Below are 27,318 nucleotides of genomic sequence, written 5' to 3'. Positions count from 1 at the left end.
ATGCATTGACGTCTATCACTATTAATGGCAAACAATGAGTTACAGAACATCAATAAGTATTGGCATTTTCATCCAAGATTTATTTTGAAGTACAAGTTAAATTAATTAGTAAAGTCCTAGCATAAACTAAAAAAACTAAAAAGCAAAAAAAAATGTTTTTTACTACTAGACACAATGCTTGGATCTGGTAGCTTTTCACAATTAAACAAAATAACAATTACTTTCAAAAGTGTTTATTCTACCTTAAATTTTATTGAAAATGCTCTCATAGTTGCGGTAATTTTATCTTCTAATTTTAAGGCGTTGACCAAAAGCTTGTCAGTATTTCACATATTTGCACAACAGTTTATTTTTTAGTAATTATTGAACGTTTTTATTCTTCACAGACTAATCATATTTTAATCAACTTGTTGGTAAGATGAAATCCAAGTAAAAAAAAGATAGAAGGTAAACACCAAAGAGAATATGAGATAAATCCTGAAAATGAGTCACACTCACTTTGTGAGGAAACAATCATAGCAAAAGAAAGGCAGAAAAATTGTTTTCAGAATGAGTGTCTGCATATTATGAGTGAACAATGAAAGACTTTTTTAAAGTAAAAAATGAAGAGATGTTTTTCCAAATGTAAAACTTCTAACACAGAAAAATAACAAATATTTGTTTGTTTCCCACTACTGTCAGCCCATGTGTGTGCATGTGTTCTTTTAACAGCCAGGTGTTAACATCGCTGTCTATCTGCCATGTTAATTAACTGTGAAGTCACTGTGTTGAAGACATGGAACATGGATGAGAGATGAGGAAAAAGAGAACAGCAGCTCACAGTGTTAAAATGACACGCATGAAGACGCATTATGTTTCATGTTTAAAAAATATATATTACATGTATACATGCAAAAATAACTAGACAGAATTCCAAAAATGGTTATGGGTAAGATTTTTTTTCAAAGGTTTGCTTATTCATCAATTAATCAAAAAAGCATTTTGAGTGTCATTCTATTGTTTCATTTCAATAATGTGCTACTAAGCAAAATTAATTATCATCATTTTAATTCTGGCAAAAACCTTTTTATGAGGCAGATGGGGAAAAAGTCCTGAAATTTTGGATCACATTGATTTTCTTATTTTACAGTAAAACCTCTAAGACTGACCATAATAATTTATTTCTGTTTTATGTTACAGTATAGTTTATAGATTATAAATCATTTGTTACTAACGATGATGGTAGACATCAATCCATATGAACTAGAAGTGCTGACAGTAAATCATGTCTGATAGTTGGGATAATAATAAAAATCAATAATTTTTAAAATAAAAATGTTGAGAAAAATAGACTTATTTACTGTATTAACATTTCTAAAGGATTTAAAGTATTATATTTAATGGAAAACATCAGGAAATTAGGACAGTATTTATTGTGGTTTCAAATATATTTTTCAACCATCACGATGGTCTGTTTACTTTTTTAGATTGCCTTGTAAAAATAATTTACAGTACCGATCTGACCAATTAATTTATGAGACCACATTAAACAATGATATGTCCTCTAGCACGTTCATTTGCCGTCACTCAGAAACAGAATCCCGTGGTGTCAAATGTCAACAGTCTATTCCTAAGCCCTGAAATCTGCAAACAATTGTCGGATTTTGTTTGCTATCTACACAATTAAGAAGTTATTTGTTCCCTGCTCGTCAAATTTTATTATTTTGTCTTAGAGTCAAGATAAATGGAAAATATTTGTATGGTCGTGAGATTGCTATATCATAAACCTCTCCACTCTAAAGTAGTACATTACCTGGCTCATATTCAGACAGACAGAAGCACTTACAAGTTATGTACTGGACTTATGACTAGGTCTCGCACTAGTAAAGTTACGGTTAATTTCCGCCATAACTTAGCTGTCTAATTGCATCTCTATGGCAAATGTCAGTACATTACAACATACTTGTGTGGCGACTGAAGGGTGTTTCATTAGAACCGGCTACTTATTAAAAAAAATGAAGAAATACTATGATTTCCAATGTGTCAGATATATTGAGGGTATGTGTTATGCATAAGTACTTATACAACGAAGAAAACTTATCTTGATACGGGAAACTCGGGGTTGTGAAACTGTGCTCTAAAACACTGAACTGTTTGGAAAACACCAAGCGCATTCTCACAATAGGAAATCACATTGCATTTCCCAATCCGCATATTTCTAATCTTACGAATAATTGTCAAATACTGGAAGCTCGCCATTTTGTTATCAAACTTAGGGACATAAGATAACTCTCTCCACAAAAAAAGAATATGAACACTGGAAATTCCAATCTCTTAAATCTCAATGCTGTCAATACTAATGAAATGGAATGCATGTTATACTAGAGTGCCTATTGTACTGGGGCAATTCTGTTGAATTTCATCCCAATGAAGTAAAAAAAAATCGAATGTTTTGTGAAGATGGCGCTGTCGAGTTTTCGCTTCTCGATGCCATGTTAAGTAACCACTGGGTATCGCCCAGTGAGGAGTAGCATGGTGAAATTGATCTCAGATTAGACGAGTGCGAGTCATCCGCTCTCCTCCTTTGTCCCCACCAACTTGGTGGATCTTGACTTAGAACTCCTTAAAAGGGAGCCTTCACAGCTGGCTGAAGCATACTAATACCCTGGGCTCATTAAATTAATGGTAGCCTGATTCTCCTTATGCTCCATGTGCACCGTTGCCCTTTGAGTTTGCTGGGGCTAGAGGCTGAGCAGCACTTTGAAAGCCCTGACCGGCATATTGAGTGTTTTAATAGAAGCCTTTTGAGACTTGTGGTAAGATGCGCGCTAACTCTTTGCCTTCAAGTCTTCGCACCTCGCTGTGTGATCTCGTCACATCGTCGCTCTGCGCTCGCATCGAAGCCCGGGGACAGGAAGGGGACCGAGCGCGGTAAATGAGGCCAGAGGTGTCCATATCTGAGCAGAGGCCATTCTTTCATGGAGATGTCAATCTTTAAGACATGCGCCTAAAACTGCTTTGATGTGAAAAGGTGCTCGATAGATGACTGACAAAGAAGCCTAACACTTTTGGTTGCCTCGAGGGATGAGAGTGCTGCTTCTTGTCGGATGGCCATTCTTTACGCTGTTGATTTAATTACGCCAGCGTGTATAAGCACCGTGAAATAAATGGGAGTCCCTCATAGCGTCATTACGAAAGTCTATGTCCATCTAATGGGAAGGCATGCTGAGAGTAATTCCATAATGAAGATGAGCGTATGCCGAGAAGCTGACGATTCATCGCCGAAGGTGGCGAAAGCAGAATTCCTAGGTGTAAAGGGCAAAGACAAAGCGGTTTTGAAAATAGGTGTTTTTGTAACACAAAGAAAAGAATATCAATAAGACTTTTGCATATTTGCCCAAGAGCTGTAAGATGAGTTGGTAAGACATGAAAGCTAAGAATCTCACATTATCATGACAAAAAAATAGGCATGAATGCATCAGCATGAAAATGATGTAATCCAAAACATTAAGATAAACATCATTAGTTAAAAAATAAAAATATTAGGAGAATTCTATTTTTCATTGGTCAGCCTGTTGGATGAGCCTCACAGTTCTGGGGTCCTAGGTTAAATCTTAGCTAGGTCCTCCTGTGTGTCTGGGTGGGTTTTCTCCAGGGTTTCCTCCCACTTTCCTAAAACATGCATAGATAGAAGGCTGGTCGACCGCTCTAAATTGCCCCTATATTTGAATGTGAGCATGAATGGTTGTCTAGCTCTATTGTCCCCTGCCTGGTGCCCATAATTGGCTGGGATGGGCTCCCAAACCTCCTGCAACCCTAGTGAGGATGAGCAGTACAGAAAATGAAGGAATGAATAAATACGGTTTTAATGGGGTATAAGATTATCATGCTGGCCGCTACTTTTCTCTTATTCACAGGGGCTGTGTTATGGTGATTCAATATTTATTATCTGTGTGAGTCTTGATTGTCCAAGGGGTGTCCAAATCGATCCTCAAGGTTTTTTTTCTCCAACCAATTGGGCACACACAGTTTAACTAATGAGATTTTTGCTGGAACAAGTAGCACCTGACTGTAATCAACTGATTATACTTGTAACACACCACAGTGTTGAAAACCTTAATCAGTTAGAATGAAATCCTGCACCTGCTGCGACCTTTTCTAGAATGGTTTAGAGCCAACTGCTCTGGAAAATTATTGCATGTAAACCTCAAACAGGCAGTGTAAAATGTGTCAATTTTCTTAGTTTATGTCCGAATACATTACATATGCAGGCTATCAAAATTTTCACTAACATTTTCTTCTAACCCCAAACCGAGTCCAATAACTATTGTTTAATGATGAAATGATTGTAAAGTCATAGTCACAGTTATGCCATAAACAGTTTTTCTGCAAGAGCCCAGCAGTTATGCAAGGTTTCAAGATTAAATCTACTTGTATTAGATCCATTAGAACAGACTTATGGTTTTACAAAAAACAAGTTCCGCTATCTAAAAACTGTGAGGGTGATTTTGCTTGCAGTGTTTAATTTTTTTATGAATAAACACGAATTCAGGGGAAAAAAATGGTTGAGTCAGTCATTTGCATTCAGGTTGCGCAAACATTTCCTCGAAATTCAAGTGTGACAAACATCCTTCTTACCCTGGAAACCTTCTAGTAGTCCCAGGTTTAACTGACTGGATTTTCTAGCCGCCTCCGACAGTAATGATGCCTCCGAGTCTTTGATCACCGCCCGATATCACCATGACGGCAACATGGCGACGTTTTCATCTCCTCGCCGCTGCTAACAAGCAACCGCCACGTTTACGTGCCTCTCAATCCGAGACATAATTTATTCTCATCACTCGGGATGCGAAACGATCCGTAGGTCGCTGTGGTACGTGGCAACAATGCAGGAGGTGGCCGGGCGGGGGCGGGGAGGATTTGATACAATCAAGAGGCAAAGGGTCCAGGGTTACCAGGCAAGTTTAGAGCCACGTCCGCCCCCACTGTGACACGGCACTCGTCTTCACAACACCGGACCAAAAAAGAGGGGAAGCTCGCTGAGATCTTATCCCACAGAAGCCAATTTCCTCCACCAAAGTTCCCCTCCTCAGAGTGTGGCTCAAGCACTTCAAAGTGGAGAGCCATACAGAGAGCACGATTCATTTGGCAGCTCATGTTGTCCGCCTTCAAAAAAGCCAAAGCCCGCCGCGAGACGCTTGGCGGGCTGATTCCGGCTTCAGAGAGGGGAAAGAATTTGGCGGTGGCTTAGGGCGCCCATCCCCAACCAGAGGTGGGCTCTTTTTCATCTTCGCGACCAAGTTTGGTGACTAGGCGCTTCACAGGTGGGAGCCGGCCCGGGTCAAAGAAGCGCGCTCGCTAAGGACTGGATTTGCCGGTGTTATTTTTCTATTAGGGCAGAATTATGCTAAGCCTTCAGAGGCCATCTTTGTGTTGCTATGGCAGCCCATATTTCCTACCGGGTTGTGACCTTGAATGACTACAGTGCAAAGCCAAGTCGCCCCCACACCCTTTGAGGATTAGAAGCAGGGTCTCTTAGTTATGCAAAACACCTCTGATATGATTGAGCCTTGAATGCTTGAATGACAAACTTTATTGAGATTGCCTCTCTTTTCATCTGATTATTGTCACTTGATTATTTCCAATCACTTGGCACGGCTTCAAACGTCGCTTTGTTAAAGACCACGCCGAGCTTTTCTTTTCCGACACCGCCACAAAAGCCCGTGGTGCAGATTGTTCATGGAACAAACCGTGCGGGACAGCAATTCTCCAATGGAAAAAAGGGAAATGAGATCACTTTGGAAGGGGGAAATATAACTAGCATCGTTAAAGAAAATCAAAGAGAAAGAAAATTTGGCGGACCTGACACCAGATCTCTTCAGATATCTTTAGATAGCAGAATACGTTTCAGTCCTTTTGACAAAGGTTTTAAGGTTTCAGTTTTACGTGATTGGATTGAAATACTAATCGTACCCTTGGTGTCATTCGCTGACATTGATGGCAATGGGCGTCTAATACAAGTTGACTGGAAAAGCCTGGAAGTGAATGATCACTGCCAACCCTCCGTCTCATTGCGAGTAGCCTAAAACACCTGTCATGATTAACTTCCCGCCTCCCATTTTCAACGATAGGCATCCAATTCATTTTAAATGGAAGGACTTTTAATTAATGCTCTAAATCAGGGATGGGGGCGGCCCGGTGGAGAGAGTGGTTAGCGCATTGGCCTCACAGCTCTGGGGTCCTGGGTTCAAATCCAGAGCACGTCCACCTGTGTGGAGTTTGCATGTTCTCCCCGGGCCTGCGTGAGTTTTCTCCGGGTACTCCGGTTTCCTCCCACATTCCAAAAAACATACATTGTAGACTGATTGGAAACTCTAAATTGCCCCTTGTACGGGTGTGAGTGTGCATGGTTGTCCGTCTCCTTGTGCCCTGCGATCAGCTGACCACCGATTCAGGGTGTCCCCCGCCTTTGGCCCGGAGACAGCTGGGATTGGCTCTAGCACCCCCCGTGACCCTAATGAGGATAAAGCGGTTCAGAAAATGAGAAGAGATGAGATTAGGCTTTCTAGAACATTTGAAATATATTTGCGGTCAAACAGAGTTTAAACGGCGGCAATTGTGTGTTGGCTTTAATTAATGAATTCTGAACGTTGTCATTTTCCCAGATAGAACCCAAATATTGAGTTTATAAAGATCAGCTGTCAGTCTGTCTCACTGCTTTCCTGAGTCGCTCATTTTGCTTTTATTGACAGCTATTTGGGAAAATTAAAGTTTCTTGTGTACCGAAAACACAATCGATACTTGTTTTTTCTTTCTTTCGATTGTTTATTTTTTTTGCAGTGCACCCAGCTGTTTTATGAACTGCCATCAAAGCATCAAGTGGAAGATGAACGCAAGGCAGCCAGTGGGAGCTGCAAACGGAGAAAGCGCTTTGAAGTAAGCAGATTGACACTATTGTGATCACATGCACATCAGGAGGCAACTTTGAAGGGGGAAAGTGTCAGCTTTCACGTTACAAACAGAAAACACACATGGAATGGACGTCGATCGCCCTAACAACAGATGTCCAAACCCAGGTTGGCCAAAAAACATCAATTAGTAAATATCTCCCAATCTCTTGAGATGCATTGCCAACACAGAAAATGAGATTATAATTTTTGAGCACACAATCTATCAAAAGGGATTCTATTAAAAAAAGCCATGATTTTCTTCAGGTTTCAATACCCAAATATTGATATTGATCAAAATATCGATTTGTTAGGCAACGATTGAATGGAAATTGATCAAAATGCAAAAGATGTGCAGTTTTCTTCAAAAGCCACCTTATGGTGGCGTGGTTCATTGGCCTAACTTCAGTGTGTGCAGCATGGCATTGATTCCTGTTTGCTCGCGTCATGATTGTGATTTCAGATGATTATCTGTTTCTGTGGCTACGGCAATCAGTTTAGGGTGTACTAGTATGCCTTTCGCCTGAAGTGTGGTATAGGCTGCAGTGTATTTAGTCAATTGAAGGCTTTTGAAATGAATTGAATCGTGGTAGATGTTGTCATGTCAGCAAATATCATTCTCCAAGAAATTGTTCTGATGTTGGCATGGAATTGATAATTCACTCACCAATTTTTTGGCAATCATTTGCAAAGATGTTGTCATCATCAGACTTCAACGCATTTCAAACTCAAAGCAGTAGTAACAAATTCTTCCAAAAACAAGTTGTTTACAGCAGATTTTTTTGTGTTTGACTTCAGCTCATGAAAAATGGAATAATAAACAAATCTGTTATGCATTTACATATTTTTCTTCAGTGCCACTATGTTCATTAACATTTTAGAGTGACATTTTATTGTGGTTAGCCTAAAACACTTGTGATTATTGCCTTATTGTCTGCCATTGACAACGACAGGTGTCCAATTCAATTAGAAATGATGATTAGCATCAGTATGAATGCTCATTTTTCAGTGCCATTGACAGCGACCAACCTATTGTGACAGTCAAAATGGATTGGGTGACTGGTGGCAGCCAATAATTAATAGGTGAATTTCTGACATAATTCATTCATCATCCATACCACACATCCTTGCAAGGATTGGGTTTTTTTGGAGCCTATCCCAGCTGACTTCGGGAACACCCTAGATTGGTCGCCAGTCCGCTATAGGCTCCACAGAGAGACAGACAACCATTTTCTGACAAAATTATGAACAGTATTTTAACACAATTGCCTTTTTGAACATATTTTCATTTTGATTGCACATTTTGGGACACTTTTCTGCCTACTTGTGTGTTAAACTAAGCCGCTCCTGCAAATCAGCCGACAAATTTAAGAAACGAGAACTGATATTTTCCGTCTCCTTTCGAAAAGTAAAGCTGTGCCATTGCGTCAGAATGTGGTGTTGGAATTGATCAGGCTGAGTCTCAGTCGCCTCCCCGTCAAGTGGCAGGTCGACGTCAAATTTTCTGACATTGCTCCAGAGTCATCCCGTGCACACTCACATGTACGCGCACCACCAAAGTGTTGTCAGTCATCTTATTTTTGACAAACTCCTCTCCTGTCTCTCAATCTAATTTGACTTTGAGGCTCCACTAAGACAAAGACAGCTCGTCGTTTGCATGTGGGTGACGGGGACGTGTGTGCTCACCACCCAATAGTTCTTTTGAGTCGCTTGCTCATCCAAGTTTGAAAAAACATGACAGTCACATTTTAGCTGCTCTGATGTCACATCTTATTTCTATTCCGAGCTTGAAAGTTCAATCAATATGAAGTTTGCTTCCCCCTTGATGTGAGGTCTCCAGTGAAGTGATTTTTAGTACGCTACCTGCCTCTGCTCTCTCCTGTCACACACCCACCACATACCTATGAAAAAACTGAATGAGACGCATAGACACCTAGTGCGCTCTCACCTTTCATTGCCCCTGACTGCAATTTTTCGGGAAGACGCAAGGCCACTGGATTCATGCGGCGACGTGACAAGGCGAACGCGAAAGTGAAATATTCATTAAATAGTCTAGCGATGGAAACATGGCTCTCAATATGTACACAGTCGGTACGAGTCTTGCCAAGATTGGCATGCAGTAAGGAGAATATAAATGGATAAAGTAGGTTCAACTAAAACTATGTAAAAAGCTTGTAAACCCCCAATAACATGATATGGCACAGTATCAATTCTTTGGATAGTGATGCAATACATGCAATACTTTGCTGTCTGTCACAATTGCATACAATTCAAGGGCCTTTAATCGAGAAAAAAAAGAAAAACCACATCTGAAAGATGACCACATTGATCATTGTTTCAACTTTGATCAGTTCATTAGATTGTTTCTTAACCGATCAATGTATAGATCCAGATAAATGTGTTTTTTACACTTCTGATATCTGGGCTATTCATGTCATCTGCTTTTTCTAAAGATCTATCTCAGTGAACTTCAATTTTTAAAATAAAATCACAAACACATTAGAGGTTAACCCAGTACTTCTAAAGACATAGCGGGGTGCCAGGTTATAACAGTGTTACAAAAGAAAGTACAAAAATGTTGCAGTGTCCATTTTAACCATATTTGGTGATGATACCGTTCAAAGTACAATAGCAAAATCTTCTGGTCACTATGCAACCAAATCTGGCCCAGCTCTCTGCCGTTGCAATGTATTTTTGTTTGTGTTGTAAAACTGTATTTCAAGCCTGTGTCTCTACGTTTAATGGTAATTGTAAATCAATATCTTATGCATAACATAATAGTTTAAAAAAAGAAACATGATGGGCTTCTCAACTGCCAAGCTCTGCATGTGATTAGTGTTTGTTATTATTGTATTAGTGTTGGTTTTATGGCAGAAACCCTGCATTACACAATGCGTATGAGAAAATCTCAAGTGACTTAATTTTTTCATATTACTATAGTTTGATTGTACCGACGTTCCTTATTTGAATAACAGATTGAAAATAGCAGTTGATGTTGAAATACTACTGTAGTTCCAAGTAAACATATCACACCTAATAATACTTTTGCTAACAATAATGAGAGTCAAAGTAGAAGAACCTGAAGGAATGATGTTAATTTAAGACAGCAAAGTTCTGAATTGTGTAACTTTCTGCATATAGAATTTGTGAAATATTCCCTATTTCTCAGAGGGGGAACGGCACATACACTGCACACTGGGACATGATCAAAGTGTAAATTTGCCAAAGTTGAGTTTGTATAATAGAGCAAATAGAATTTTCATATTTTTATTATAATTTTTATAATAGATTTTTTTTGCTGCCATTGACGCATATAGACGTCTAATCCATTTGCCAGCTCCTCCCAGTCAAAATGGATTAGAAGGCAATTGCTGGCCGTCAATGGCAAAAAAGGGCAGAACGATGAATGGTTAAAAAAATATATCTGCTTCACTTTCATAGGAACATTATGAAACAACATGACGTTGCATTTTGAAGAAACGCTGTAGGATCAAAATCATGTAATCTCGTTTTAAGGTGGAGACAGATGCGCCCCCTTCTTTTTTCCCACCTGGAGAAGATCTGAACCCTCTTTTGCCTGATGATCCCGGATTTAAAACGGATTAAATATTAGATTTCAATTTACCTGCCAGTGACAAAGTAATTACCTTAGCCCCCCTCCACAAAAAGAAAAAAATGCAATTATGGAAAGGTGGGAAGCACACATTCCGTCAATGGCAAATAAATCGCAAATCTGGGACTTTAATGGAAGTCATTATTAGAGAAAAAGAAGAAAATAGTTGCAGTTTCCACATTTTATGGCCTGGGAATAAATCAACGTGAGGTTTTTTTAAGTATCAAATAATCTCTAATTTGTTCTCAAAGGCATATACTGGCAAACACAATAGGCTCGTTAAAAGGCTTTAGAAAGTCATGAATATGAAAAATAATATAAAACCGATCGGGACAAACAGTATAGGGTTGAATGGCGAACCAAAATCATTTTAAATCCTTGTAATAATATATCAATACGAGTAATGTGGAAATAATGGACTCACGAGTCAGAAAACACGACAATTATTATTTTGTGCGTCATATTTTGCAGATTGAGTTTACTCGGCGTTTAAAATAAAACATTATTATCAGTTAAATAGTAAAAAAATCTCATTTTCAAGGCCATAATAGTTTACATTCATGTTGAGACAATGACAGTGTTCATTAATAATCACAAAAAGATTAATTATTGGTACGTTAATGAACAAAATAAGTTGACTGTCGCGTTCAAATGAAATGGGAAAAGTCTAAATTCAGTGGTGGGGGCGAGTGACGTAAATACGTCATTTGAATCTGTCTTGAATGGCAAAAAAATACGGCATTATCAGTCGTTTGAAAGTACAAAATTTAAACGAATGTGTAAAACTTGAACGAATTAATTCATCATTAATACATGACCGTGAATGTCGTGAAACGAGTTTTTGACGCCATAAATTGTATTTTTAGGGGGCAGTACACTCACCAAACAAAGGTGAACAGATAAAAGATCAATTCAAGCCACAAGGCTCCGATGCAATATCAAATACACATCATATTGCATATTTCATGGTTTGAGTTCACTTTTACAAGAGGAAAAAAAATATCACGGCTGGATTAAAAGGCCTGTTTTACACTATTAAAGATAGATCTAATGGAATAAAAACATGTCATTAAGCTTTTGATCAAACCTCAATCAGGTGAGAAAAAATATATATATACGTGAGCATGATGTAGTTCTTTGTACACCACTATATGAAATGAATAGCAAGTATTCCAAAGTGAACATTATATTCGTTGGAAAATGGTATTTGTAAGAGTGCATGTTCATATTATGTCTCTTATTTATAGTTTTGTTCAATATATCCAGGGTTTTAATAAATATGATGTTATTTCATCTAAACGCTAATAGCCATGCAACACTCAGGTGGCAATTTGTTTCCCTCTATTATGAAAAGTGCTATTGTTATCTTCTTTGAAACATTTGCATAACTAAATGCCTGCAGGCTGGTCCACACAAGTTTAATTACGATGAAAATAAACATTAAACCTTAGAGGGGGTTCTAAATATTTCTTTCTCTATCAAATTTCATATTATTATCTCCTAACTTTGATTGTGAGCACTTTGAACGAGTCATTTCAACAAACACGCGCAGGGATAATCTCTTCAAACACGAGAAGATGTCGCCGGGTCATCCCGCGTTCTCATTTCCCATTAAGTCTTCTCAACAAGATCGACACATGAAAAAATAACATCTCACCTCGACGGGGTCACAAACTGGGCCGGGGGGCTAATTGTCTCTAATGGAGAGTTCCACCAGCCAAACAAGAAAGAAAAAGCATCAGACACTACACAAGTTGGTTTTGTCAAAGTGTGAAAACAAGATTGGTACATAACCAACATTTGCTTGGAAGTGTGACTGGTGCGCAGCAGACTAGTTTTGTGCTTTATATGCACAGATAAAATGCTTTGTATATAGTAAAAAGCTGAAATTATACAATATCCCCTCGGGCACTTTTTCTACCTGTCCTCGGAGATGAGCTACTCTCGCCTGTCCAAAAATACAGGAAGAGTCGAAATAATTCAGAAGGTACTTCAAAGTACACGTCGGCCTCCTGAGTCAAAAATAAATAAAAATACTCAACTAATTGCAATTTTCAAAGCTAAATCTTAATTTATTGGGGAGTGAAAGAGAGCTAACACATGGGTGTGTTTTCATCTTTAGCAGTACAGTCTGGACTTTTGAATGCAGGCCATTTTAATTCATGCTGAGAAGCAGAAGCTCTATATTGCGATATTATGATCATTTGTATGTACAATGTAAAACTAAATTATATTTATTTACTTCTGTGCGGGCAAGCAGGGGCTCGAGTCCTGCTACTGCTGGAATGATTGTGTGAGTGTGAATGGTCGTTTGTCTCTCTGTGCGCCCTGTGACTGATTGGCGACCATTCAAGGGTGCAGTCTGCCTTTCGCCTGAAATCAGCTGGGATAGGCTCGAGCAACCGTCACGCGCTAAGGAAGATGCAAGGTATGGAAGATGAATGAATGAATATCTCATCTTCTGAACCGCTTTATCCTCATTAGGGTCGCGGGGGGTGCTGGAGCCTATCCCAGCTGACTTTGGGCGAGAGGCGGGGAACACCCTGAATTGGTGGCCAGCCAATCTCAGAGCACAAGGAGATAAACAACCATTCATGCTCACACTCATACATACGGTTAATTTAGTGTCCAATTCGCCTACCATGCATGTCTTTGGAATGTGGGAGGAAACCAGAGTACCCGGAGAAAACTCACGCAGGCCCGGGGAGAACATGCAAACTACACACAGGTAGACCGACCTGAATTTGAGCCCAGGTCCCCCACTGTGAGGCCGACGCGCTAACCACTCAGCTGCCGTCCTGCCTATATATAATATATACACATATTGCTGTCAATGGTTACGGAAACACTTTCATCATTCAGTTCCAGCCCATTTAAAATGGATTTGACGTCTATGGTCGTCAATGAACATGATCAATCACCTTCTGACCTCCAATTCAAATGGGCTGGACTGATAGGGCTTAAAGCAGGGGTCTTAAACCAATTCCGGAAAGGAGTGGGTCAAGGTCTTTGTTCCAACTGATCCGGTGTCGACAGTTTAACCAATGAGGCGTCTTCTAAAATAACTAGCACTTGACTGCAATCAACTGATTACACTTGAACAAGGTATCCTATTGTTCAATTTGAATGAAAACTATGTAACATTTTACACTTTTTGAAAATTTATTTATTGAGAAAATCACACTTATATGGACTTATTTACCACCTGGAATTTAATCATAACAATGGTGCCAGAAGAAAAACAATCAATCAGAACTAACCAGGTGTCGTTCATTTGATTCTCGTCACCTCGCTCACCTGTTGACAACCTGTTACCTGGCAAACAGCAGACTGGTCGCAAAAGCAATGTTGTATTGATTGAGAAGAGAATACTACCTCTCTGTTTAATCAAACATATCACCAAGACGCTCACTCTGTTCAAGCGGTTTTGTTTACTTCATTATTTCCAAAGTCTCTGCGACTTTTGGCCAATCTTTCTTTCTCTCTTACTCCCTCTTTTTTTCTGCCTCAGGTGAATTGAACAAAGCCAAAAAAGAGCCAAAAATCTCAATTATTGATTCCAATAGGCTATCATAGGGAGGGTTGTGAGATGTGATCATTGCACCTTTTTTCCATGTTATTAATTATTTTCATGCACAATAAAAAATGTCACGCTGTAGTTTGGTATATTTGTGTTTGTCTTTGGTTTAATGTTTGCTTTGTATATGCTGCAAGTTTGACACTGCAAAAAATAAATTCTCATTTGCTCGTTAAAATCTAACACATTTGACATTTTAACGATGGGTTTCACATCAAGGTGGTTAAATTCACAATTTAAAATAGGAAATGTCATTTTCTAACAGCAATTTCAATATTTTCTTCCACGACAAATTTTATATTTGACTTGCTAATTGCTAGGGCAAGCATAATTAGTTTTAAATTGTAACATGATGAAGTTCAGATTTTTTTTGCAATATTTTAAAATTGATGCATACATATGGACCAATAAAGAGTTTTTTTTTGTTTTGTTTTCTTTTAATGCCTATAAAACATCAAATATACATCTAATCTAAGAATAATCTAATATTACTATAGAAAAAAAGGGACAAGAATGAATATGGTTTTGTTTTATTTATTTTGCTGTCTTATAGAAGTGGCACGTAGTTCTTGAGCGAGCAATTTGAGAGTCTGGAAAATAGTATCTCAACAGCTTAGCAATTTAAACTACAGATAAAAAGGACTCCAATTCAGTAAAATGAACCAGAAGGAATTTCTTCTTTATAACATGAAACCTGGCATTAAAACGTGCAACCTCTCATGTTTTAACGTGGAAATTCTTAAGTTAATGAACCAAACTTATCATGCTGTAATGTTATGATGAACTTTTTCCTGGTGTGAAAGCAATACACTTCCATAATAAATCACTCCACTTCAGAAAAATGTGAAATATAAGCAATTTTTCCAGAAGGATTAGGAAAAAGACTTCAAGACGGTCATTTTTTTATGCTTAGCAATCCTTAAAAATTGGACACATTGCATCATTGCGTGATGAATTCTTCATTTCAAGCGCAAGACGGAGTCATTAAAAGCAGACGGTGATGAATAGCTATTTAAACAACTCCAATTTGAACTCCAATGTGTGTGTCGTGGAATGTTTTGCCTTTTGTGCCCTTCAGTTTGCTCATATGTGGGCCCGCGTGTGCGTCCATGCGTGTGCGGCCCATTACTGCAGTTTAACCCCCATTTTTCCCTGAACGCACCATTCTTCCTGCAGCATTCCCCCCTCTCCCGACACCCACCCCTTCACTTTTGTCCTAAGAGGGCAATTAAGGAAACAAACGTTTTCCCCACGATAAGCTGACTGCCAGCTTTGCATACTAATGCAATGCCAAGTGGTTACAAATAATAAGTGCTCTAATTACCAGCACTGTTTTCAATCAGAAATTGCTCAATTTCCCAGGATGAGGTCTCCGTGGCTGGATATAAAAAATGGATAGGAAAAAAAAACACACCCAACCTGACAGAGGGAGGAGACAATCATCTCCATGTGCGACATTCCTGATTTGGCGAACAAACAATCATCCCGTGGACCCTGCGCCGTGTGACCCTCTCCATGCGTGGTTGGCGTCCCCTCACCCCTCCAGTCAAGTGAGAGTTCCTGTCAACGATGACAATTATCCTGCTCTTTTCAAACCTGGTCGTGTATTACGCGGCAAGCGAAGAGCACAATGTGGCGCTTCATCCCTCAGGTGAGCAATTTTGCTGCAATTGTGATCATCAGCGCAAAGCAGGGGCCTCCTCATTTATTAAGCAATTTTCTTGCGAGGAAAGTAGCAGGATGGCGCTTTTAATTTGCAAGGGGACAGCAATATCTTGAAAAACCAACAGCAATTATAACACGCGTGACACAAAAATAGGAACAAGTTTGACTTATGAAAACCCAGGGGACAAATCTGGGCCCAAAGACTCTCGGAAGGGGGATTCACAGACCAACACAAGTTTGTATGAGATGAAAGCAGACAAATGTAATACATTTATAACTCTATCAAAGCTAGCCATTATAAAAAAAATAAAAAAAATGAAAAATAAAAGACAAGCTACCTTTTAGATGGCTAATAGATGGCTATTTTCTTGCCCATTACACATTTAAAATATTTGTACACCAAGAATGGCCTAACATTAGCATAGAAAATGAGTTTTTTTTATGGGAAAGTTAGACTACACTGCTATTACATAGAATGACTAATTAGGCTTGAGCGATAAATTGATTTTAGGCACTAATAATAATTTTTTTTTGCAAACATTTGAAAAAATACCACATTTGTTTTTGTTTTTTGCCAAACTGGGAGCCTAGCAACCAGTCATTCAAAATGTTATTGCATGATAGTTTGCTTTTTGGTGTAATTGTTTTTGTTGTTGTTGTTTTTTTGTTTATTTTATCATTTGGGGTTGACAGGACAAGTGGGTAAGAAAAATAGAAAGGTTTTAATGCTATGTTTACATTAACTTTGTTCATTTTTGTATTTGTTTTGAGCTATTTTTGTGAACCCCTGAAACCCTAGTGAGGATTAGCGGTTCAAAAAATGAATTAATGTTTCCTTGTATAAAGTAAGTAAAAACAACTGGAAATATATCTCAGTTTATATTTGGTATTTGTAATTACATTGGGTATTTTTTAGCTATACCGTATTGTATATTATTTAAAAATCTTGCATATTTATATACACACCCTACATACAGACGCTCCCCTACTTACGAACGCAATTGGTTCCGAGCGATTGTTCATAAGTTGAATTTGTTTGTAAGTTGATTCAGTGCTATGTTTTGTATTATAATTTATGTTTAAGGCCGATATAAGTATATTGAAGGTTTATACAAGTGCATTTGTATGTTTAAGGCTTGTATAAGTAACACGCATTGGTTTGTACTGAAAAAAAACATTTAATAAAATGGAGAGAATATGTACAGTACTGTAGAGAGAGAGATTTATGTATTAGAAACTGGCCAAAAGAAGCGACCTAATGACGATTGCACAGTTTTCTTCTTTTTTTCATCATAAATGATGAGGTAGCACTGTATGGCATCATTCAATTGATTTGCAAACTTTGTGCAACGTTCAATATTTGGGTCCTGCTGCTCGATCTTTCTGTTTATAAATGGTACTGAATGTGCAACGCTCACCACTCTCATGCGCATCAAGCTTCGTTATTATTGCCACTCGTTTGAAATGAAATGGCTTGCCTCTTCCTTGCAACTCCCTCAATAGAAGCCTTTAGCTTTTTACCAACCATATTCAATATTGGATGCATGAGATATTTAATGATACAAATGAAAAAGGTTCTTTGCACACTGGAGATACATTCACGCACTTCCGCATTGCAACGAAGAAGAAGGTAGATGCTGGGTGAGCTGAGCTCTCACAGCGCCAGGCGTCGGTATTAGCGGCGGAAAGAAGTACTACTCCGAAAAAAGGGCGCAAAATACAAAATTGGACTTGCGAACATTTTTGGACTTAAATGCAATTTGCAGACATGTTCGTATGTACCGTTGTTCGTAAGTTGAATGTTCGTAAGTAGGGGAGCGTCTGTACTTTGTTTATACTCCATACATACATGCAATCTAAAACATGTTTAATGCTATGACTACTTGCTTGTTGAGGAGTTTCATTTATTTTTTGTTATAAAAACCTAAACATAAATAGTTCTGTCCCTCTTGAAAACCCCAACAAAAAGTGATGACATGGGTCAAATGACGAAAATGAGTTATGTTCACATTTACATGGCAAGGATGATATGAAGCACACCAAATGTGTTGGAATGTTAAATGACAAAATGAAAAAGTCGCTTCTACATTTGAACCTACATACAGCGACATACAGAATCTTGAATTTAGTGCATACAAAAGGCGCACGACCTTGTTCACTTTTGGGGAAAATGTCGCTCTGTTTTTAAGTGCGCCCTATGTGATTAAATATGTGGTGCATTGCATTTGTACAGTTCATTATCAATTAATAAGGGGAATTGTAGTCATTAATAAGGGGAGCGATTGGCTGAGGTTGACAGGTATGCACTGTAGACCCAAACCTGATTTTTTTTGTCAGCATAAGTAGAATGATTAGGGCCACAGAATTTAACCCTTTAAAAAGCAAGTGGGCGGCCCGGCGGATGAGTGGTTAGCATGTTGGCCTCGTACTCATGGGGTCCTGGGTTTGAATCTGGGTCGGTCCTCCTGTGGGGAGTTTGCATGTTCTCCCTGGGCCTCTGTGGGTTTTCTCTGGGTCCTGTGATTTCCTCCCACATTCCAAATGACATGCCGGTAGGCTGATTGAACACTCAAATTTGCCCATAGGTGTGAGTGTGAGTGTGAATGGTTGTCTGTCTGCTCGTGCCCTGCGATTGGCTGGCCACCAATTCCATTTCAGGATGTACCCGAAGTCAGCTGGGATAGGCTCCAGCACCCCCATGACCCTTGTGAGGATAAGCAGCTCAGAAAATGAATGAATGATCCTTGTCATCTTACCTCTTTTTGGCGACATCAATCAACTGTAACAATCATTTATTTAACAATAAAAGCTTTTTAACTACAATATTTACAGACTTCCCCCATTTTTTTAGAAGAACACTCCTAAAAGAGCCTTGGCAGCCAAATTCAAAGTGTCCCGATATTTCTAATCTCTTTGGCCATTTCTCTTCCCAACATTTAACCTACCCTACACATTTGAGTTAAATATGCTAATCTGCTATCAAGTTACAGCAAAACACTTTTTCAGACCTCTATGACCTTTGACCCCCATGACAGCAAATTTAAACTGATTCAATATCTTTCACAGTGGTAAATGTTAAATCCCCAGTATTTCAATTGTGATGGCTGACATAGCACATCTATCACCATCAATGGCACTGGAACATGGTTGTCCACTGCTTGTCCTCAACAAAAACAGAACATTAGTTTGCGCTGAGACCAAGATTTCACCTCCCAAAAGTATTACTTTTTGTGCCCTGAGAGTCTAATACAGTGGTACCTCGTCATACGACCGTTCGTCATACGGAATGCTCGTCTTACGGGGGAAATTTCGATCGAATAATTCGCCCGTGATGCGGTCAAAGTTTCGTGATGCGACCAAGCCAGGTTGCCATGGCATTTTTTTTGGCATATCTTTCGTGTATAACAATATTTACGAGCACCGGATGAGCTATTCAGACCAGGAAACGCACAACGCGCATGCGCGGTGAAAAGAGGGCTTTCTGGGTAATGAAGTATACTCGTGCTCGCAAAAGTATCCCCGGTAGCAACTCTATCATAGGCGCCGTTCGAGGGATGCGAACACAGATGCTACAAGCTAAAAGGAGCCGCTAGCCAGCGCCCCTGAAGCTCCCATGAGCAGCGGGGCGATCGCTGATAAAAGACTCTGCTCGTTGGCTGCTCATAAGAACATCGGGGGCACTGGCTCGCAACAGCATCCCCGGTAGCAACTCTATCATAGTCGCCGTTCGAGGGGATGCGAACACAGATGCTACAAGCTAAAATGAGCCGCTAGCCAGCGCCTCCGAAGCTCCCATGAGCAGCGGTGCGATCGCTGATAAGACTGCTTGCTGATAGTTGGCAAGTGGTCGTGCGTTCTCTGATTGTGAGGACATTTGTGTGCATCATTTTCGGAATATTTTGAAGGGAATAGTACGACAGCAAACAGCCCATCGATAGCGAACGTGAGGGTGGAGTGTTTGTTCTGTTTACGAGTGCGTTGTGTGGAGGAAAAAAAAAACCGAAGCCCCTCTCCCCTCGGCGAAATCCGGCCAATTTTAGTTAGATTAAACACTTTATTTCTATTAAACCACTCGTTATTTATTACTTTGTCAATATATGGCGAATTATAAGAAATAAAACTTTTTTTTCAATCCAATATCCTGTTTCTGGTGTTTTTTTTCAGAGAGTTGGAACGAATTAATTTGTTTCCCATTCATTTCAATGGGAAACTTTACCTCGAGTTACGAGTAACTTGTCATACGAGCTCAGTCCCGGAACGGATTAAGCTCGTATCTCGAGGTACCACTGTACTAATCTCTGTAACACCACTGAGTCTCTTTACAGGATGAGCAAACAAGATCGCCCTGTGCTGACCTTTAACTTTGGCGGCATCCAAAGGTAGCCTGTCGCCCGATCAATGAACCGAGCGAGGATGCTTCGACTGCTGGCAGGAGCCTGGCTACCAAGCCAAGCCATCCAAATGGACTCCCTCTGGTCCAGCAGGTTGACGACGGGGACGCCGCAAAGGAAAGGACAGCCAGAAGATTGGATCTCTGCGACTAATCGTCTAGTTGTGAATGTCAGAATAGATCTGAACGAGACCACTTTATGTAACAGTGTGAGGCCGCTACTCACCATTGAGACGGTTAACAATGGTGAAAACATCAATGTGAGCTCGTGTTCTCAGAAAGTCACGTCAACATATCCTGAAACTTCCGTCAATCTTCTCAGTATGCACTTAAAACATTACCACAGGGTATATGCACTATATGTTCTATCGTGTTCCCCCGCATGCCTGATGTGAGGAATGGTGGGGTACTTTGCAACCCAGATGGCACGATGCTGTAAACCTTTCATCACAGCAGCCTTTTCTAACACACACAAAAACAACTACAGCAGCATCATATTTATGGTGCATTTTAATTGCGTCAACATCAATTCAGTACCAGAGCGGATAAAAATATTTCCTCCATATGTGAAGTGAAGTGGGAAAGAGTAAAAAGATATATCACCAGAAAGCTTTAGCACAGATTGTTCTTTTTATTATCATTAACAGTAATGCGATGCCGAGGCCCCATGTGACCTCCTCACAGCGGCACCTCATTTCCAAAGTCATTCATTAAAACAAACAGAAGGCGGGCAGCGGAAAGACGGCGCGGGGAGTGAGACGGAGATGTGCGAGCACAAAACAAATGAGATTGTTCTTACTGGAAGAAGCGCTCGCGTGGAGAGCGACAAAAAATAGACCAAACACGAGCGCGATATTTGGAGATGTCACGCCGAGCTCGTGATCCAGTTGTTGGTTTTGCGCTACTGAGTGTAATCACAGTTACACTTACTGTCCACTTTGGATTTCGAGGCCCACGGGGAGTCTTGGAAAATGGCTCTGTTTTGTCAGGATTGAGATTGTCCGAACGGGCTGGGGAGGATCTGATGCAAGACAAAGCTTCTTATGCCTTTCTTCCCACTTTTTTTTCCAAAATGCAAAAGGTCATCTCGCTTCACTAAGCTTTTCCTCCCAGAGCATAGGGTTTAAACTCAAGGCCCTGGGGCCAGATCAGGTCCACCCCTCCTTATCGTGTGGCCCGCAAAAGCAAACTTCATGTGTCCCATGATTGCTCTTCACATTTTAAATGATTGGATGTGCCCCCTTCATTGTCAATGGCAAGCGATAGGTGCAACTGAATGGTTGGTAGCGACAGCAGTGTTGAAAAATGTTCCTTTCCATTTAATTTTTTTTTACCAATTTTTTTTCCCACCAATGCAACTTCCGTTTTGTTCATGTAATTTGGGTGAAAAGGTTTTCGGACCAAGTTTTAGTAAAATTCTAGAAAATCTTTGCACATCCGTTATTTATGTATTTACATTCATTAATTGGAAAAATAAATAGTTTTTTAATTAATAAAAATAGTCAATTGCCTTTTCCTCTCATCTCTCATCTCATTTTCTGAACCGCTTTATCCTCATTAGGGTGGCGGGGGGTGCTGGAGCCTATCCCAGCTGACTTTGGGCCAGAGGCAGGGGACACCCTGTATCGGTGGGCAGCCGAACGGACAACCATTCACACTCACACTCATACCTCGGGGCAATTAGAGTGCCCAATCAGCCTACCATGCATGTCTTTGGAACGTGGGAGGAAAACGGGGTTCCCGGAGAAAACCCACGCAGGAGAACATGCAAACTCAACACAGGTGGACCGACCTGGATTTGAACCCAGGACTCCCACTGTGAGGCCGATGTGCTAACCACTCATCCGCAGGGCCGCCTACTTGCTTTTAAAAGGGTTAAATTTTGTGGCCCTAATCATTCTACTTATGTGGACAAAAATTTCAGGTTTGGGTCTACAGTGCATACCTGTCAACCTCGGCCAATCGCTCATCGCCCTTATTTATGATTGCATTTCCCCTTATTAATTGATAATGAACCGTACAAATGGAACGTGGCACATATTTAGTCACATAAGGCACACTTAAAAGTCTAAAATTTTCCCCAAAAGTGAACAAGGTCGGTGCGCCTTTTGTATGCACTAAATTCAAGATTCTGTAGATGTCGCTGTACGACGCTCACAGCTTGACTGTCTGAGTACATTGATTGCTGAGGCGCTATATTTATATAGTGAAAAGGCGGAAGTGACTGACGCGCATGTGCAAATCATGGTCAAAGCATGCCAACATTAGCAATCGATGATGACGTTTTCATCTGCTACCAGCGTCCGAGACAATCCGAATTATAGCCGAAATGGAAAGATGAGATCGGTCTTACAAAAAGTGTACATTTTTTTCTAACATGTTTTACCCGTACAAAAGTTGTTATAAGACGAACACTATTTGAAATGATCAAAAAACCTATAAAATATGGAAAAAATGTGTAAGTTAACAGGTATAACAGTGCTCCTGTAAAAAAGAAAAAAAGTTACATCGGTACTCTGATTTTCATTTGTTCATATTTGTGTTTACTGTATATGTATTTATATGATATCATGTCATTACACATTTTCTGCATTTTATGGAGTATAATAAATCAGACTCTTTTTCTTCATTTGGTGAGGGCTGTAACTGAAACACAGGTTCGACTTGATGTTTTCCTTTTTTTTTTTAATACTGACAGCCACGAGAAAGGCTACTTCCAGAGCTGGTGAGCGTCTTTAGAAAAGATACCTAATTGGAAGACTAATGGTTTTGGAGGGGACTCGAGAGTTTGGGAAAATATGTTGTGTTGTAAGGGCAATAGTTTTCTAATTAACTGGTTATTATGTCTTTGACAGACAACTATTTAGACAGTTATTTCGTGGTCTTTCATAAAATACAGTATGGTTTTCATTCATATCATTAGGCATTTTTGGCCGGTGCGACGTACACACTAAGGTGCGATGTATAGTCAAAACAAATGTGGTAAATGCGTTGATGTGAGAGTTGACGTGAGTTTTTGCAGATGTCCCACCTGCTGGATCTCATTAATAACCTTATCTTTATATCTGTTAATGTGGGGGTAAAAAAAATGTGGTCCCAGGCTGGGGCGTGTGGGATGTAGGTGGGGTGCTGATGGGGGGGCTGTGGAGTGGTGTGACAGACTCCCCAGCCTCCTGGTAGGATTTGTTGGATTGTGGAGAGGAGGATTTTAGCACCAGGCGAGCAACGCCAGAGTGCCGCAGACTTCATGCCATCTGTCTCAGCCTCCATCGTCTCCTTGCCAAAACTCGTCAGACCTTTATTTCCTCTCCCTCAAGCTCCTTCTTATCCCTGTTCACAAGAAGAACGGACATACTGAGATCTGCTAATATACTGCATGGAGAGAGGGTGGGGGGATGCCTGGGCTCGGTGAACAGAATACTATTAAAAAAAAAGAAATGATTAATATGGGTTTTTTCTTTGGACCAGCCCATAACAGCTTTCAAAATGTGTATAGTGCCATCAGAGAACAGGATGCTATGTTCTATACGCCCAAAGGATATATCATTAGGTACATCCAACTAAATTTAATCCAATGCACCAAACGGACAAAAGAGAAAATTCTCAGGTTGTTAGAGGAGCTCAAAATTGTACCTGAGTAACATTTGGTAGAAAAACATGACTCAAGTCAAAAGTAGTTATTCAAATAAAGAGTAATGAATGCGGAGTCACTACAGATAAACTTTACAATATCAAGTTTTAAAAATGTATGAAGCTACATGTGATCATCTTTAACCTTTTATTGGGAACCCATTTGTTGTAAATATTATTTTATTTATATTTGTAGTATTTTTAAACTTAGTTTCAATTTTTTTTCTGAAAAACTACGAACAAAGGAAAAACACGGTCATTATTTTGAAAATTATTTTTCTGTCTTTATTTTTTATTTCAAAAAAAGATAAAACTGTAATCATGTTTTATTTATTTAAAATGTTTATTTTTTTCTATTGAAAGCAAAAAGAGGAATTTTAAAAAAGGTTAATTATTATAATCTTATTCATTAATTTTCTGAACCGCTTATCCTCCCAAGGTTTATGGTGCTGGAGCCTATCCCAACCCACTTTGGGTACCAGGCGGGGATCACCCTAAAATGGTGGCCAGCCAATCGCAGGGCACGAGGAAACGGACAAACATTCACGCTACACACTCATACGTAGGGGCAATTTAGAGTATGCAACCAGCCTACGATAAATGTTCTTGGAATGTGGGAGAAAACCCAAACAAGCCTGGGGAGAACATGCAGGACCGACCTGGGATCGAAACCACAACCCAAGAACTGTGAGGCCGATGCGCAAACCACTTGTCTGCTAGTTAGTCTAAAAAGTGTGATAATGAAAATCTTTAATGAATATTGATGATCAAACATTAACAGTGGCATGACCAATGTTCCCTCTAAGCTGCGCGCGTGTGCAATTGCGCACTACTCTCGTCTTCTCTGCACACAGCAAATCATATGGAGCGCACAAAATAAAATCCCCATTTTTTTTAGCTGTGAGACCGACGCGCGAACCACTCATCCGCCAGGCTGCCCATTCATAGATATTAATCATTACATTTTATTATTACTAAATTATTAATGTGTAGTAGACATGCACCTGCTTATGGCAGGTGTGATACTGGTGTGTGCCCATAGCGAGTAATGATGATGTTGCTCACACCGGTACTCAGTGTGCTCAGGGAAGTTGTCATTCTGCCCAGACAAACAAATAATTAGAGGGAACATTGGGCATGACACTATTTTCTTAAGACAATGTCACTCACAACGTGTATATCATCGATAGCCGTCCAATCCTCGGAACTTTCCGTCCCAGTTAAAATAATTCGGACATCCATCATTATCAATTCCAGTGACTGAATAAAAAAAATGACTGGCATTGAAAAAGTGATAATGTCATGCCATATCGCGCTAACATCAGAGCAACTCATTACCGTCTTAAACGTGTTCCACCTACAGGATTTGTAACACCGCCTGCCGGTGCATATGCATTCTAAGGCGGTAGTTAAAATCCAAAGCAGATTTTCACATCAAATGCTTCCACGGGAGGTATCTTCTCCCAGTGTGGGTGTCTGGGGAGGGTGCTCAAGGAGATCACACAGCCAGGGGCTTCACTCACTCAGTGTCCTTAACCTGCTCGGTGGAAGGGCAGCGGGAGGCGGAGGCAGCAGAAGGCGAGCCTCTGTCCAGAGAAGTGGAACTCCGGGCGGCAGGAAGTGGGGAGGAGACACTTTGAAGCCGACCCGTTGACCTCTGAGCCACGATGGCCTCGACGGATCTGCAGATCACGTAGACGGTGGATTACCTGAGGGGAGGAGCAAGAAAAGTGCCCGACAAACATCTTTTAACCCTTTGCAGGACACTCATGTAACTTATTCACTGACATAAACTGCTCTGGACGTCCATTTGGCAGCAAATGATCGTTGTCAACTCCTCCAAGGCAAAATGGATTGGACGTCTAACACTGTCAATGGGGGCCAACAATTTTCTGTATGGTAAAAAAAAAACAGTTGGTCCATCATCATCAATGGTAGGCAATGAGGTCATGATTTGGTTGGTGATCTGCCTCCTACTAGCTGACTGAGGTAAGGTAAGTGGAAGACAGTGAGAGGTAAGCGAGAGGTAAGCAACCTGTATCCACAACAGCGGAATGACAAATTACAAGTCCGTAACTTACACTTATTTAGGTCTTTTGCCGATTAAACGTAGCTTATGGAGAAGCACCATCAATTTCGTCACACGCAGTTTCTGCGTGTGATGACAAGTAGGCTTTTGTGTTGTGATAATGACGACAGGGCCTATGTCCGATTATTATTATTATTATATTATTATGATCTTTGATAAATGTTTAAATAAATACATAAAAATACATAAATAAATATTTAAATCATTGCAGCTGTCATTACAATCATGGAAAAGTGCACGATTTCCACAAACATGAACATTCATAGCCAATTGTCTGAGTTTAAACTAATTAGACTTTGATCACCGTCAGTGACAGACAACAAATAAAATACTGTGATTATTATTTTTTTTAAATCAATGTTAGAATATTTTTGGGGGGCCACAACTATGATGGTATTTAGTTTTTAATCCTTTAGGTTTGTTTTAACCTTTTTTACAATTCATTCATCCATACTTTTCTTCATTTATTTTAAAAGTATTGTGGAAAAATACGTATATAAAAAAATAGTCATATGCCCTATGAAGGGTTAACAAAGAAAGTCAACTATATTTTCACTGCTTATACCAAAGCTCAGACTAAGGCTGTGCTTTTAGCAATGTGGGCTAAAAAAAAACATTATCAGAGAATAGAGCACATTTTGAAAGGAAATAACACATGAATACATGATTCTCTTTCCCAACCTACAACCACAGATTGCAAGTGAATGACTTGCGAAAGTGTTTTGCAGAAATTGTCAGAAGCAAAAACGAGCTTCTACACTCCTACATACCAGCGAGAGAAGACAATCTACAACAACAATAAATAAAAAAAGGAAGTTCCTAAACTGCCATAAGGTAAATTTTGAGCAGGCCTTGTGTTTTTCCACTTTTTTCACAAAACCCCAGGAAACTAAAATGATTTTTTGCTCCTCCATCCAGAAAATAAAAGCCAGCCACTCAAGCAAGGAAGCGACCAGAGGAGATGAAGACATTTCAGATTTCCACGGCAACCAATAGCAAAGCACCGCTTGCCTCTCAATGCCCTCTGATTGGCCTTTGCTGCCCTTTCTACTCCGTGAGCCCCTCTCCCTACCCTTACCTATAATAATCCCCCCCTTCCATAGATAAACAGGCCAATCCCCAAAGCCCCTTCACAGAGTGGGGCGGGATTAGGAAGCAGGGAGCGAGTTCTGAAAAAAAAAGAAGAAAAAAAGGAGCAGCAGAGTCTGATGTGGTGGTGTTAGGAGAGTAAGGTGTGGCTTTATTAATAAAGCATAAAAAAGTAAGCACATCAAAGCAGACAGGGGGCCATGCTATCACACATGAAAGTAGCGCACTATGGCTTAATGTTTCCTAAGGCGTGTTATGGTGACGCCGCTTTGATTTGGAATGCGTTGTGTGGAAAATGGATTAGCAGAAGCGAGGAGAGGAAACTCGCAGTGGTGTGCA

General features: G+C 39.9%; 1 protein-coding gene and 1 long non-coding RNA gene across 3 annotated transcripts in view; one reads left to right on the top strand and one right to left on the bottom strand.

The window, feature by feature from the left end:
- Positions 1 to 27,124, top strand: part of LOC144082161 (uncharacterized) — a 37,188-nt gene extending 10,064 nt beyond the window's left edge. Inside the window, exons 3-4 of one of the 2 annotated variants that reach the window (XR_013303179.1) lie at positions 26,584 to 26,724; positions 26,809 to 27,124. This is a non-coding gene — a long non-coding RNA (uncharacterized LOC144082161). Of the gene's footprint in view, positions 1 to 6,819; positions 6,916 to 15,478; positions 19,597 to 26,583; positions 26,725 to 26,808 lie in introns of those variants that run through there. The other variant, XR_013303178.1, reaches the window with a different exon arrangement.
- The window catches only part of zic6 (zic family member 6), a 110,453-nt gene continuing 102,778 nt past the window's right edge, over positions 19,644 to 27,318 (bottom strand). The window contains exon 4 of the transcript XR_013303177.1: positions 19,644 to 25,510. The gene's annotated coding sequence lies outside the window, so the exon portion shown is untranslated. The remainder of the gene's footprint in view (positions 25,511 to 27,318) is intronic.

This window comes from Stigmatopora argus, chromosome 9, assembly GCF_051989625.1.
Source record: "Stigmatopora argus isolate UIUO_Sarg chromosome 9, RoL_Sarg_1.0, whole genome shotgun sequence".
In the NCBI taxonomy this organism is placed as follows: Eukaryota; Metazoa; Chordata; class Actinopteri; order Syngnathiformes; family Syngnathidae; genus Stigmatopora; species Stigmatopora argus.
This window is presented reverse-complemented; position numbering and strand designations above follow the sequence as displayed.